Source organism: Phascolarctos cinereus, unplaced genomic scaffold, assembly GCF_003287225.1.
Source record: "Phascolarctos cinereus isolate Bilbo 61053 unplaced genomic scaffold, phaCin_HiC Scaffold_4;HRSCAF=312, whole genome shotgun sequence".
NCBI lineage: Eukaryota > Metazoa > Chordata > Mammalia > Diprotodontia > Phascolarctidae > Phascolarctos > Phascolarctos cinereus.
In genome coordinates, this window is record NW_027555847.1 from 95,435,458 (window position 1) to 95,450,532 (window position 15,075).

A 15,075-nucleotide genomic window follows, 5' to 3' on the forward strand; every position below is an offset into this window, starting at 1 on the left:
TTCTTAGCCCTTACCTCCATAACTTGGATCTGGGCCTATCTTCAGACTTTTTCTCCTTAACTGTAAATGACATGATATGGTCTAACCTGCTGGGTAGGTTAACTTGTATGCTGGTCTTCAAGTAACAAGCATTTTATTAAGTGATTTCTATGAGCCGAGCACTGTGCTAACTACTAGGAAAACAAAGAAAGGCAAAAATGTAGTTCCTGCCCTCAAGAAGCTCACAATCTAATGGAGTAAGCAACATGCAAAAAATTAACTGATTACATGTATACACACACACACACACACACACACACACACACACACACACACACATATATCTCAGTAATGAAGGTAAAGAAGGAAGACACTAGCATATGAGGAGGGGTCAGAGTGGGGACTAGGAAAGGCCTCTTTCAGTAACTGGAATTTGAGTTGAGTTTTGAAGGAAGCTAGGACATGGAGGTGAGGAGGGAGAGTATTCCAGAGATGGAATGTATGGAATAGACCATGAAAAGGCACTGAGACAGAGAATGGAATATTATGTGCGGGGAAGAGGAAGAAGACCAGTGTCACTGAATGGTAGAATATATGGAAGGAAGTATAGTTATAAGACAGGAAAGGAAGGAAGGGGCCAGTTTGTGAAGGGCTTTAAAAACCAAACAGAGAATTTTAGATGTGATTCTGAAGGTAATGGGGAACCACTGGAGTTTATGGAGCAAGGGCAGTGCCATTATCAGATGCCAGTTGTAGGAAAATTACTTCAGCAACTGAAAGCAGGCTTGAAGTGAGGAGAGACTCACAGGAAGATCAACCAGAATCCTGTCATGAGAGTTCTGGCATGAAGCAAAAAGGGTCTGAACTAGGGTGGTGAACTAGAGAAGGGGATATCTACAAGCGATGTTGTGGAGGTCTAAATGACAAGATAGGCCAATGGATAGATGTAGTAAGAATGAGAAATTCAGGATGGCACTGAGTTTGCAAGTGCAAATAACTGGGAGGATGGTGGTTCCCTCTGCAGGAACAGGGAAGTTGGGAAGAGGGGAAGATTTTGGGGAACAGATAGTGAGAGCTGTCTTGGATGTGTTCAGTTTGAGATGTCTATGAGATATAATTTGAGATATCCACTTAGTAATACAAGACTGGAAATCCTAGTTACATAGACATGTGTCAGCCTCTCAGTTGAGATGGTAGTTGAATCTGTGGGAACTGATGAGATCACCAAATTAAATATAGAGGGAAAAGAGAAGACAGCTAGGACAGAGTTTGGGGGACAACCTACAGTTAGTGGTGTAGCCTGATTGGAGAGTCAACAAAGGCAACTGAAAATTTAGTTGTATGTGCTTTTTATCCTCTCTTGTATGAGGCTTTGTTCTTGGGTCTTGAGTCTTCAAAGGTTTGGGCGTTGGGGATGTTGAATTTTTCTGGCTTAGTTTTGCTTATTCTGTCTTGACTATTAATCACCTTCTAGTCACTGGCATGAACAGTTCCTGTCCCCATCCTAGCCCTATCATCCTATGCTCTGTGCTCAGATCTGGTTGGTGATTCAGCCTGTTTTTATGGGCAGTGTTGGTGATATGGGTGTGTATGGAAATGGCCTGCCTCCTCCGGCTCAAGACACATGTGAATGGTCCAAAGAAGCCCACCTTTCCTCAGGTGGATTCACATTTACTATCACGTGAGATCCTGGGATCTTGAGCACTAAAACAGTGTTGATGATATGGAAAACCTTTGAGGGCGTTTGGGGAATGGATCTGATATAGTCCACCACCACTTCCTCTTCACCCCCCCATTTCCTTATATTTCTGAGTTTTACCATTTTGTAGAGACTATACATTTGTTCTTGTCTCCCATGCCAGTGTGACTTTTAATCTACTATATTTTTTCTACCCCACGTTAAGGCCTCCCCCATTTTGAATGAACCCTCGGTATTTGGTTATAATCTTGTGTTTGCCTCCTACTTCTTTCCTCTTAAGCTGTTGGTGGAATGAGTGAGGGTTGTTTTTTTTCTTTCACCTCAGTCAATCAATAAGCTTTTATTTAGTGTCTTCTGTGTGCCAGGCTCTGTTCTGAGGGGTATAAAGACAAAAATGAACCAGTCCCTTCAAGGAGCTTACATTCTATAATAGGAGACGTGTACACATAAAAATAAAGCAATTTGTTGGGGTTCTAGGGGAAGCTAGTAATTTGGGGGGAGGGAGAGCAGGAAAGGTTTTCATATAGTAAGTAATAATAGAAGCTAACATCTAAAGAGTGTTTACTATGTGCCAGCCACTGGGACAAGCATTTTACAATTATTATTTCATTTTATCTTTGGAACAACCCTGGAAGGTAGGTGCCATTATTATCCCCATTTTACAGGTGAAGAAACTGAGACAAACAGGCATTAAGTAACTTGCCTAGAGTCACACAACTACTAAGTATCTGAAGTTGTATTTGAACACACATCTTCCTGACTCCAGGTCCATTGCTGTATCCACTCTACCATGCAGCTTTGAGCTGAGCTTTGAAGGAATTTAGTGTTTCTAAGAGGTAAAAGTGAGGAGGAAGGTGAATTCCAGGCACTCTGTGGAAAGACAGAGATGAGATGAATACTGTGTAGGAAAAACAGCAAGTGAAATAGTTGGGCTGAAACAAAGCTAAGAGGAATAGGCATGTAATAAGTCTAGAAAGGCAGGCAGAAGCCAAATTGCAAATGGCTTTAAGTGTCAGAGCAGTTTGTATTTTGTTCTCTGAGTCAGCACTTCTTAAACTGTGGGTCACAGCCCTATATGGGGTCATATAACTGAATATGGAGGTTGTGAAAATTTTGGCAACAGTAAAATATTTCTGAATGCTCAACAACCAAAAATTAATTCACAATCAAATGTGTAATGAATCTGAGGTGTTTCTGGCAGCGCTTCCCTGGGTTGCATCATGTGACTTCATGATAGCCTTGGTTCTGAACACACAGCATGTGCACTTTTCTCAGCACATGCCATCATGCCATGAATGCCAATGAACACTGCCAGAAACACCTTGGCTCAGATCTGAGACTACTGTATGTTATGAATTGCTGTGTTTTTACTGTATATACAATGTTTTCTGCTCTTACAGAAACATAATCAGTTTAATTATGGAAAATAAAGACTTTTAATATTTTCCTACCATCATTCCTCAGCATGTAAGTATCAAATTAGTGTATCTTTGGATTGTATTGTGTTAGAATGTTTGATTTTTTAAATTGCTGTTATCTCCTTCTTTTACAGAAATATAGGTGTTTAATTGCAGCAAGTAAAGACAAAAGCCCTTTAATAATATTTCTCCACCATTACCACTGTGTGTATATGTAAGTGTGAACATCAGTTTTTTTAATTAAGCACAAACAAATGTAGTTTCGTAAGCTAAAACTAGTATTTACTTGAAAAATTATTAGCAATATTTATTTATATTTTAAGACAAAAATATTTTTCAGTTATGATTAAGTGGCTAAATTTAGACAGAAGAGATAAAAATACTGATGGCAATGCATAAGAGTCTTTGCTACCAGGTTGTAGTACACCTAAATTGACAAGAAAAAGAAAACATGTCGAATCATTTTTGCAATATGGATTTATTTCTAGTAATGATGATGGTGTGGCAAAACCTCTTTGCTTAATTTGTAATGAAGTTTTGGCTGCAGACAGCATAAAGCCAGCCAAACTAAAATGACATCTTAATACCAAGCGTGCAGCATACTACAACAAACCAAAGGAATATTTTAAATGACTTTTTAAATTTTCAAATAAAGAAGGACAATGTTTTGAGAAATTAGTTACTGTCAACCAAAAGTATTTCCCTGCATCTTACGAAACTTGCAATTATTTAATTGCAAAAACTAAAAAGCCCTATGCAATAGAAGATCTCGTGTTGCCTGCTGCTATTAAAATGTCAGAAATAGTTTATGGGAAAAATAGTTCATGGGGATGAAATTCATAAAATTCCTTTATTGAATGATACTGTTTCAAAAAGAATTTCTAAAATTAGTAATGACCAAATCCAACAGTTTGTTACCAGGCTTAAGGGCAGCCCAAAGTTTGCAACTCAGATGAAAATACTGATATTTCTAACATGGCACAGTTGTTACTTTACGTGAGATATGTTTATGAAGGAAGCATACATGAGGAATTATTGTTTTGTCACCCTTTGGAAGGGCACATAAGAGGGGAATATAGATATATAGATATATTAAAGTTGATGAATGTTTTACAAATTAAGGTTTACAGTGGAAAAATTGCACTGGAGTCTGTACAGAAGGTACTGGAGCAATGATGAGCAATGTTGGATTTGTAGCAAAAGTTAAAGCTGGTAGCAATGAACATAACACTTTTACTCACTGCATGATCCATTGGGAAGCAGTCATAGGCAAAAAAATATCACCAGAGTTAGATGTTGTGCTTCACAATACTACCAAAATCATTAATTTCATTAAAAGTCATGCCCTTAAGAGTGGTTTGTTTTGAAAGCTTTGGAAAGACGTGGACTCCAGTTACAAAAGTTTATTATTACATGCAGAGGCAAGGTGGCTCTCAAGAGGGTAAGGTTTAAACAGATTATTGAAATTGAAAGATGAAGTTGTTATATTTTTGACTGAGCAGAAATCTGATTTTGTTCATCTTTACATAATGACTTATAGTTTTCAAAACTGTGTTATTTGTCAGATATTTTCGAAAAACTCAATGATTTAAACATGTCACTTAAAGGAAAAAAATTCTAACAGAATTATGTTAAAAGGTAAAATTGAAAGTTTTACTAAAAAGCTAACATACAGAAGAATAGGGTGGAAAATAGTTATTTAGAAATGTTTATAGCTGCAGATTATTTTATAATTGAAAATAACCTTCCCAAAGATTTAATTGCAAGAGTTATAATTGATCATCTGAAGTGCTTGGAGATACAGTTTCAGAAATACTTCCCTTCAAATTTTGATTCTAAAAAATCAAGTTGGGTTCATAAGCCATACTCAATTGAAATAAAAAATGTCAGTCATCTGCCATTAAAAGTTCAAGAAGAATTTGCCAAGTTATCAAGTAACACAGCTTTAAAACTTGAGTTTCCTAAAAAATTGTTTCATGAATTTTGGCTTGGGATTAGGACAGGATTTCCAACAATTTCTGAAATAGCCCAAAACATACTTCTACCATTTTGTACTATGTATTTATGTGAAGTGGCAGTCTTAGGCATTGATGATTATAAAATCAAAATTTTGAACAACTCTGAAAACCGTTGAACATTCTCTACATCCTGCAGTATCAAATATTCCACCAAGATTTAATTCTTTGTGTAAACATAAAAAGCACATCCGTCTCATTAGTATGCAAATTTGTTTTTGTCATTAATAAATGGTAAAATTATATGTATACTAAAGAATTGTTTTAAAATAAATTCCTTTATGATATATTATCAGTAAATGTTTGATTTGTATACCTTTTTTATATACCTATATACCCAGGGTCTCATAAAAATTTCTTGGGTGAAAAGCAGAGGAGAGTGGAGAGAGTTTAAGAAGCCTTGCTCTAAGTAACAGAGCACCTCTAGAGTTGCTCAAAAGCAGGCGGCATGGTCAGACCTGTGCTTCTGGAGGCTGTGTGGAGAATGGATGACAGATGAATAGGGACAGGGGGAGGGCACAGAAACCAATCAGGAGCTTCCTGCAGTAGTCAGGCAAGAAGAATTGTGAGGGGCTGAACTAGGATGGATGTGGTGAGTGGGGAGAAGGGAACAGAGGCAAGATATGCTAGAGAGGTGGAACAGAGGAGTCTTGATATGTGAAGGTGACAATGAGAAGTGAAGCATGATTGAGGTTGTGAACTTTGGTGAGTAGAACAATTGTCATCCCCTTGACAGAAATAGGGAAGTTTGCCGTTTTAGGTATGTGGAGTTTGAGAAATCTGGAGGACGTGTAGTCTAAAATGTCCAGTAAGTGATGTGGGCCTGGAGCTCGGGAGAGAAACTAGGCCAGCATATCCAGATCCCAGAATCAGTGGCATAGATGATGGGGCCTGGGCCCCAGCTCTAAGATCATGTCTCTGGAAGCCTCCCAATTTCTTAGTAGGCCCCTGTCCTATGAGAAAATTTTCTTTCATTGCAGAACACATTCTCTTATCAGAACAGAGGGGTGCCTGGCCCAAGGATTTTTGTCCTGGCAGGCCCAAGGACTCTCCCTGGAGCCAAATCCCCAAGGTCTATGCCTCTGACAACTCCCTCAATGTCTAATATCAACAAAGTGATCTCCATAGACTCCCTACACTTTCCCATCCATAGCTCCCAAAGACACCTGGACCCTTAGATTACCTAATTAGCATCCCTGGCATTCCTTTCCCATGCCTCTTTTCTATATAAGCTCTAGATTCACCCCCATTAGGTTGCAAGTTCTCAAAAGGAACTCTGCCCACTACTGTTGGCATTAGAATAAACTGCCTCTTTACTGAAAGATGGCTTGAGTGTGTGAATTCGTTCCCAGACTCTGCCTTGGCATTCTCAGGGCCCCAGCACCCTCAGACCTCTTCACTGAGTTGATAAGTGAACCAGCAGAAGCTGATGAGATGACCAAGGGAGAGATGGTAGAGAGAGAAGAGAATAGAATTCAGGACAGTTCCTTGAATTACATCCATGGTGAGTGAAGGTGACAGTACCTGAATGACCATCCTGCAAAGCATTATGAGAAGGACCAGTCAGAGTGGTGGGAGGAGAACCCAGAAAGAGCAGGGGCAAGAAAACACAGAGAAAAAAGAGTGTCCTGAAAGAGAAAGCATTCCACAGCCTCAGAGGCTGCAGAGAGAGGTAAGGGAGACTTGGCAATTTGGAACTAGAGAGAGCGGTTTCATTTGGGTGATGAGGTTGGAAGCCAGATTGCAAAGGGCTGAAAAATGGGTGAGAGAAGAGGAAGTAGATGAAATAAGTGTAGGTGGCTTTTTCAAAATGAACGTCATTTTAATTTCCATCAATGCATACAAATGTGAAAAGGTATATCAAGAAGAAAGACAAAAAACTAAAAGAGTCATTGTAAAGCTAACCTCAAACTTTTGTTACCTGTAAATCATTAATCATGACAAATACCAGATGTGTTTAACTTTAACAAAAGTCTTTCCCCCTTCTGTTGCCCCTTTTAAACTTCCTTCCTGCTTCTTTGACTGGGTTTCATTGTTGTTATTATTAGTGTCTTCTAATTACATTGTTTCGGGTCGGTGAATTTCCTATTGTTTTGGTTCAACTTTCCTTACCTAGCAAGGTAGATAGACTCAGAGGATTCAGACCAGGAAGGGATTTGAGAGTTCTTTTGACAAATAAGGAAATGGAGGTCTAAAAAGAGAAAGCTAATTAGTGAGTGGCAGAGTCAGGATTAGAACGCTAACTGCTGATTCCTAAGCCAGTGCCCCTTTTAAGACTTCAACAGAATGTCACTTCATTGAAATCCTCCCACAATTCTTTAATTTCATCATACTCATCGGTTTTTTTCTTTTTTCTTTTCTTTTTTTTTGCTAGGCAGTGGGGTTAAGTGACTTGCCCAAGGTCACACAGCTAGTGTCAAATGTCTGAGGCTGGATTTGAACTCAGGTCCTCCTGGCTCCGGGGCCAACGCTCTATCCACTGCACCACCTAGCTGCCCCTCATCTATTCTTATGGTACAGTAATATTCCACTTAGTTCATATATTATAATAATAGCTGACATTTAGATAATGTTTTATGGCTTGCAGAGATTTAACAGGGAAGCCAGGTAGGGCAGTGGATAGAGTACTGGGAGTGGAATCAAGAAGACTCCTCTTCAGGAGTTCAAATCTGGCCTCAGATACTTAACAGCTAGGAGACCCTAGGTAAGTCACTTCACCCTGTTGGCCTCAGTTTCCTCATCTGGAAAATGTACTGGAAAAGGAAATGGCAAACCACTCCAGTTTCTTTGCTAAGAAAACCCCAAATAGGGTCACAAAGGTTGGACATGACGAAAAAGACAAGTACATTTGATCCTTGTGACAAAAATCCTATGAAATATTTGGTACAAATAGTATCCCCATTTTGGGGCATGGAAACTGTCACATAGGTCACACAGTATTCCTTACAGTCACACAGGTATTAAATGCTGGCGACAAGCTTCACAGCCAGGTCTCTCTTGATTCCAAGTCCAGAGTTCTTGCCCTGCGCCTCACTGTCTCTCCTCCGTAATATGTTCATCAGATCCCCAAGAAATGGACATATAGTTTATTTGCTTCCAGTTTTTTGCTGTTACAAGCTGTACGGCTAAGCCTTTGCAGTAGCAAAGAATTGGAAACAAAGCAGATGCCCATAGATTGGGGCATCTTGTGGAGTACCAATGTCAGGGAATGTTACTGCACTGTAAGAAAAAATGAGTATGAGGAATACAAAGAAACGTGAAAAGACACATATGAACTGATGCAAAGTGAATTAAGCAGAATTGGAGAAAATGTATTATATACAATGACTAATGCAATGGAAATGTAAGGAACAACAACAATTGAAACTTGAATGCCGAGAAATTATAATGATCAAGCTTGGCCCCAAAGAAGAGGCAAGAGAAGACCCCTCTTCCTCCATGTACTTCTTTGTAGAGGGGCTTAGGGCCCAGGTTTAGGACACTCCGCAGAATATCAGATTTTTTTCTGTGTTGGTTAGTTTTGCAGAACTTGTTTCCTCTTTTTTTCCTTCTTTATTATAAACGATGACTCTCTGCAAAGTATTTTGAGTAGAATATAATAGGAAATGTAGGTAAAAAATGTAGGTACAAAAACAAAAGACATCAATAAAATATATTTTAAAAAACCAAAGAGTTCTGCTAGGAATATATACATCTATTTTTTTAAAGATAGGCTTTCCCACCCTTTCCATAAACTCGTCAATGGGTATAATCTTGTCAATGGGATCAAGGAGTCAAAAGCTGTGAACACCTCTGTGGATGAGTTGGGTTTATATATGAGCAATTATATCATCCAAATTTATAATTAATGATGGTTTTTCCTACACTGATTTTATTTCCAGGCCATAGCTGTCAGTCATGTCTATGTTGTTATTGGCTTTCCCATCGTTAGAATTGAGTCATAATTCGTCCCTCAATCCTTTCTGTGTCTCAGAGCCATTACTAGTATGGGGTATGAGAGGCTTTGTTCCAGGGTACCAAAAGGTAAAGAGGGCTGATAGTGTTTACCTTCCTTTAGTGACATGGAAACAACTGGCTATAGCATCTCATTAGCATGAATAATTAATTAAAATAGCACTTGATAGCTGTGGGAGTAAATTATCTGTCTGTAGATGACTCCCTCATCTCATCCCCCGCACAGAGGCCATCGGGTCAGCGGTCCGCCTTAGACAGTGGCTTCCCTAGCAGCGGCCTCTAGAGACGCAGGCACTCTCTCTTCCTGAGCCTAGGGCAATATGTCAGGGTCTTTTCTTTCAGCTCCCCCCACCACTGCCCGCTGAAGGGCAAGAGGACTCTTCGTTGTTTGCTAGGGTCCTTTTTGTAGTAATTCCCAGGAAGTAAAAAAGGAAATGTCCTGCCTTGGATTCATGGCGTTTCCAGCACTTTCTCAGCTTTGGAAGTCCTTTTCTCACCGTACTTTGTCTCTGCTTTGTGTAGAATGCTCAGTTTGTCCCAAGGCATCAACAACCTCGGCTGCAGTGTAAGGAACTGTGAGCCATTTACTTCAGACAGGTGAAGTGAAATATAGTCTCATGCTCTCCTCCTTGGTTCTCTTCTTCAGACTCTCCCTAGGTCATCCCCTCCAGGGTTTGCTACACTTTTTTTTTTTGCTGAGACAATTGGGGTTAAGTGACTCGCCCAGAGTCACACAGCTAGTAAGTGTCAAGTGTCTGAGGTCAGATTTGAATTCAAGGCTGGAGCTGTATCCATTGTGCTACCTAACTGCCCCTATACTTTCTTATTGGTTCATTCTGAAACTTTCCTAAATCTGTGACCTCTTCAAAGTATGAACTCCAGAGCAATAACTAGGAATTCTGGTGCCTGAGGCAAATTCAGTTGAGGGGGAGGGTAAAGTGTCTGGGGAGGGGTAGCTGTTTAAGAATGGTGGTATAGAGGATAGTCTGAACACAAATTTAGATACGCTGGGAGAGACAGCAGCTTGTTGCAGAGGGGAAGAGAGGCCCCTAGGAGGAGGATGGCACAGTGGCAGAACGAAGAAAGTGGCCATGCAACTGGCAAAAGATTGCAAAATAGAACTCATGGATGATGGTTACCACAGAAAGGAAATGAGCTGCAGTCCAGGAAGTTAACATGAATCTCCTGAGATTGTTAGCTCCCTCGAGTAAAGCCTTGGTCACTACCTAGCAATTACAGTTCTGAAGCATGTGTGGCACACATGAAGATCACAATCCTTCCAGGCTTTCATATCCTGTGTGGTTCTTGTCCATATCCTTTGACAAATTTTTCACAGACTCTTCATCTGATGTGCTTCCTTAAACACCTAACGGACACCAGTGCAACGTTTTGGGTAATAATGAATGTTATTGTTCTGTCTCTCTATGTGACCAACCTCCCCTCTTTTTTCAGTCATGTATGTCTTTGGTAATAATGCCTTTTAGGACATTTCATATGCTGAAATCAACACGGATAATACGCTGTAGCCTGCTTTCATCCACCATGCACCTTCTCATCACCCTTTGATTTACCTTACCTAACATTTTTGATCCTCCAGAAATTGTAGTGTACTGTGATTTATATCACTTGGAGGATGTTGGCATTAAGAAATGGGCTTTCTAGGCAAGGGAGGAGCACAGTTTTCATGTAACTGGCTGAAGGCCCTGTTTCAGCAGACTTCATTAAGTAGGGATGGTGGGGTTGGGGGGAAGGTGGCCTGGTGTTAGGCAGTGCCCTGGGTTGACTGCCAGTCTGTAGAGCTGAAAGGACCTCAGAGATCATCTACCAGGGGTGAGGAACCCACAGCCTAGAGGCCACATGTGGCCTTCTAGGTCTCTGGGTATGGCCTTTTGACAGAGTCCAAGTTTTATAGAACAAATCCTTATATTAAGGGGATTTGTTCTGTGAGGCTTGGGTACAGGCAAAGGGCTACAAAGTGTTCCACACCCCTGATTCTAGTCTCTAGTTCAAACTCTGATTTTATAGCTTACAAAATTGAGAGGCCCCAAAAGGTGAACTGACTTGTCCAAGGTCATAAGACCAGACCTTAGTCAGAACAACTCTATGTCCAGTGCACTTTCTAGTAGGTAATGGTTGTGGGGCCTAGCCTACCAAAATCAGACTCTTAAAGCCCAGTTTGAACTTCAGGCCAGGTACTCTGTCCACTGCATCACCTACCTACCTGAAGTGTCTGATAGAGGGACTCAAGTCTCTTACCAGTAAGAGACCAAAGAAAAGATTAAACCTAAGAACATTAACTATTTTAAAGAGCCTGGCTCTTTGTTCTAAAAAGCATGGCATTTGGGGTGTGCGACCTTTTGCAGGGAAGATAAAAGGTTTCACTGGGCAGGTATCTGAGTGACCAAGACAGAGGAGGCTTTTTGCTAGTTCCAAGGATTCCTTTATTTTTCTAAAAGAGTAAGGGAAAGTCTATAGGCTTTAAGCTAAGAGAGAATAGCAGCACCCACTCTCCCCTGAGAAAGATAGCCAAGGTCAGATGCTAGAAGTGACAGAGTCTGAGGAGTATCTAACAGAGCCTATAGTGGAGCAGTGACCAGCAGAGACTATTTTCTCAGATACTACATGTCCGGCTGGGTTCAGAAGAGATTATGAAGTCAGTCCAAAAGATACTTCAAGCAAGCCTGGTGGGAGCAGCATGATGACATCGCCAGAAGTCATTAAGCAGTCCAGCAGCCTCAGAGGCATGAGTGATCTCTCTCTGTGTACGCATATATCCCCTACATGAAGACTTGTATGTGAAGACCCCTCTGCATGTCAATTCTTTCCACTAAGGTCCTTCATGGGAGATTATCCTTTGGTTAGTGGAGAAAATGATTTGTTTTGTTGCTCCTTTTCTTAAAATATCACTTAATTAAATGTCTTTGCTTTGAAGTGATTATGTCCTATGACTATCAAAGGTAAGCACATTGTTGGGGGCTTATGTATAAAGGTTTTAGGCATGCAGATCCACAGAATTTGTGGTCATCATATCCTGAACATACCTGATTTTGTTTGTTTTGAGAAGCTAATCAGGGTCCAGCCTTGTTAGATCTGGATTCAAGACTGCCTGGTAATACTAGGTGTTATAGGCTTCAGTAAGAGGCAGCATGGTATTTTGGATAGGATTTAGCCTGGACACAGAGCAGAATATAGGGTAAGGAATCAAGTTAGCAAAATACTCAGGAGGGGTCACTGAAAAGGTCAGTAATGGCATTTTCTAGGTAGGAGTTGGGTTGAAGCCAAGGATATCTTGAAAATTTGATCAACTGACTTGATAAACCTAAACGTGGAATTTTTCTGGCCAATGATTCTCAAGGAAAGACTGCCCATGATAGGTCTACTTTGAAGAAGGTTGATTGAATTTATGTAAGAAGAGGGACCTAATCCTGGGGTTTATCCCATTTCCTGATCTGGAACTACGTAAAGGGTAGTCCAGCTCTATATTCAGTTAGAACTAGAGTCTCAAAGGAAAAAAAATCCAAGAGCACAGAATTAGAGTTGGAAGTGACATTAGATATTATGTAGTTCAACTCTCTCATTTATTGACAAGGTAATTGAGGCCCTGAGAAGTTAAGTGACTACCCAAGGTCACTTGGATAATAAATAGACGATAATAGAATCTGAGCTGGAAGGGACCTTGAAGACCATCAGGTCCAACCCCCTCATTTTATAGATGAGAAGACTCTGGCTTGCCCAGTGTCACACAGCCAGCAAATATCTGAACTCAGCTCCTCTTGCCTCCAGAGAGTCCAGGACTCCATCCACTATGCTACCTAGCTGACTCTAAGTAGCAGAGCCAACATGAATAGCAGACCCAAAGTTTTGAACTTCTGAATCCAGATCTAATGCTTTTTCTCCCTTAGCAGTCCTCCTATGCATCAGGTAGAAGCCAATGAGTGAAGAGGGGATGCCTGTGAGGCTTCATGGGGGCCCCTGCCCTAGGAGTTAAGGGAGCTATCTAGAAACCTATAGCATAGCATGAGAGTGGCCTGTTAGGATTCTTCAAAAACGTATGATGCAAACTTGGTTGTATTGGGGGTTTCCCAGGCCCAGACTGGGTGACCTTAGGGGGACTCACCAGGCAAAGATGAGATGTAATGAGTGGTCTCCTCAGGCACAGAGGGTATGATTCTGATTGGATTGGGTGAGGTTCTTCCAAACTTGGAAGGAACCATGTTAATGTGACCCTAAAAGAGAGAGAGTAGGGAATGGGTTAGATAGCAGTAGGAAAGAAAAAAAAGGATGGAAATCAAAACCCTTTTTGGAGGCAAAAAGGAAAATTTTCCCATGTACCTTCCAAAGTTTATAATCAATGTTACCATATCCATCAGAGGAGGAAGATTCAGCAATAACTATCTGATGGTCTCAGTCACAGGCCAAAAGAATGATCAGTTAAGATACTGTCAAAGAAAAAAAGTTTTCATAATATACCCTGCATCTTAGACACAAGTCTACCAGACACCATTTTTATTAATTTGATATTATTCTAAATCCAAGAATTTCTAGCCTAGAGAGAAATGGCCAAACTGGTATAATCCCTCCCATGCCTTTGGACAGCTCTCTACCCCAAGATTATTTAAGGTAATAACATGTATATGGCTCTTGGACAAGGAAAATGTCATAATGTGCCAAAATACAGTTTGAGGTTAACATTATATTTCTACAAATAGAACAATATTCAATTCCTTCCCATTCCCCATGAAAGATTGAAAGGATGTCTTTCTCTGCAGATCAATATCTTAATCTCTTCTGAGTAAGAAAGAGGGTACTTCCCTCTGTGGGCCACTAGATGATTCAGTGGATAGAGTGTGGATCCTGCAGGCAGGAAGGCTTGAGTTCAGACAGGGTCTCAGATACTTACTAGCTGCAGGATCCTGGGCAAGTCACTTAACCCTGTTTGCCTCGGTCTTCTCATCTGTAAAATGAGCTGGAGAAGGAAATGGCAATCCATTCTATTATCTCTGCCAAGAAAACTTCAGATGGGGCCAGGAAGAGTCAGATATGACTGAACAACAAAATAAAAGTGTTAGACAACATAGCCTCTGAGGTATCTCCCATAAGTGCTTTGCCCAAGGTCCTGCAGAATAATTTTCACAAGTGGGACTTCAGCCCAGGTCTTCTGAATCCAGAGCTAATATATTTTGCCGCATTGACTTTTTTTTTTAAACTGTTTTTCTTTGTTATAAGGGAAGGCTCACTGGGTGTGGGGGTGTTATAGATGGGCTACCAGGAAATGACTAGGATGTAAAAATAACATGGAAAAAAAACTTTTAAAAAATAAATACATTTTTAAAAGAAACAGTGCTATAGTAAATAGTTACACCCTTGACCTAGGGCCTAGTGCCCAGATTTTTCTGGAAATTATCATAAATGCCATATTTAATCAGCTACAAATGCTATATCTATGCATTATACAGTATAGAACTTTCTAAAGTGTATACAAATCAGTTATAAAAGGCAACACAGTAACCAACTGTGGAAAACTATATATAATATGATGCAGAATCTGAGCCTCCAAAGTGGATTTGGAATTAATTTTTTTTCAATTATGAAGCATTGATTTTTTTTCTCCCTCTTACCTCCTCTGTATCTCTCCCCGAAAAAAAAGGAAAAAGAAAGCTCTTTTAACAAACATAGTTAAGCAAAGCAAATCCCCACGTTGGCCATGTCCAAAAATGTATCTCCTGCAGACTTAGTCCATCACCTCTCTGTCAGGAGGTGTATAAAATTTATTATCAGTGTAGACGTAAAGTAAGGAGAGACCTGAGTTCCAGTACTGTCTGATTCTTATTAGTTAGTTGTGTGAACATGGACCAGTCACCTAACCTTTCTAAAGCTTCCTCATCTGTAATAATTGCACCTGCCATTTATGGGGCTGCTTTGAGCATCAAATGAGATCATGTATGTATATAGTCCTTGTTATAACTTTGAAGCTTTATATAAATGTGAGCTTTAAAAAAAAGCTTCTTAA

At 40.1% G+C, this 15,075-nt stretch overlaps 1 protein-coding gene across 2 annotated transcripts in view; it reads left to right on the top strand.

The window, feature by feature from the left end:
- Positions 1-3,295, top strand: part of PFKFB4 (6-phosphofructo-2-kinase/fructose-2,6-biphosphatase 4) — a 74,209-nt gene extending 70,914 nt beyond the window's left edge. For both annotated transcript variants that reach the window (XM_020999035.2, XM_020999036.2), the window contains one exon: positions 1-3,295. This exon is cut by the window's left edge and continues 4,404 nt beyond it. The gene's annotated coding sequence lies outside the window, so the exon portion shown is untranslated.
- Positions 3,296-15,075: the final 11,780 nt, after the last annotated feature.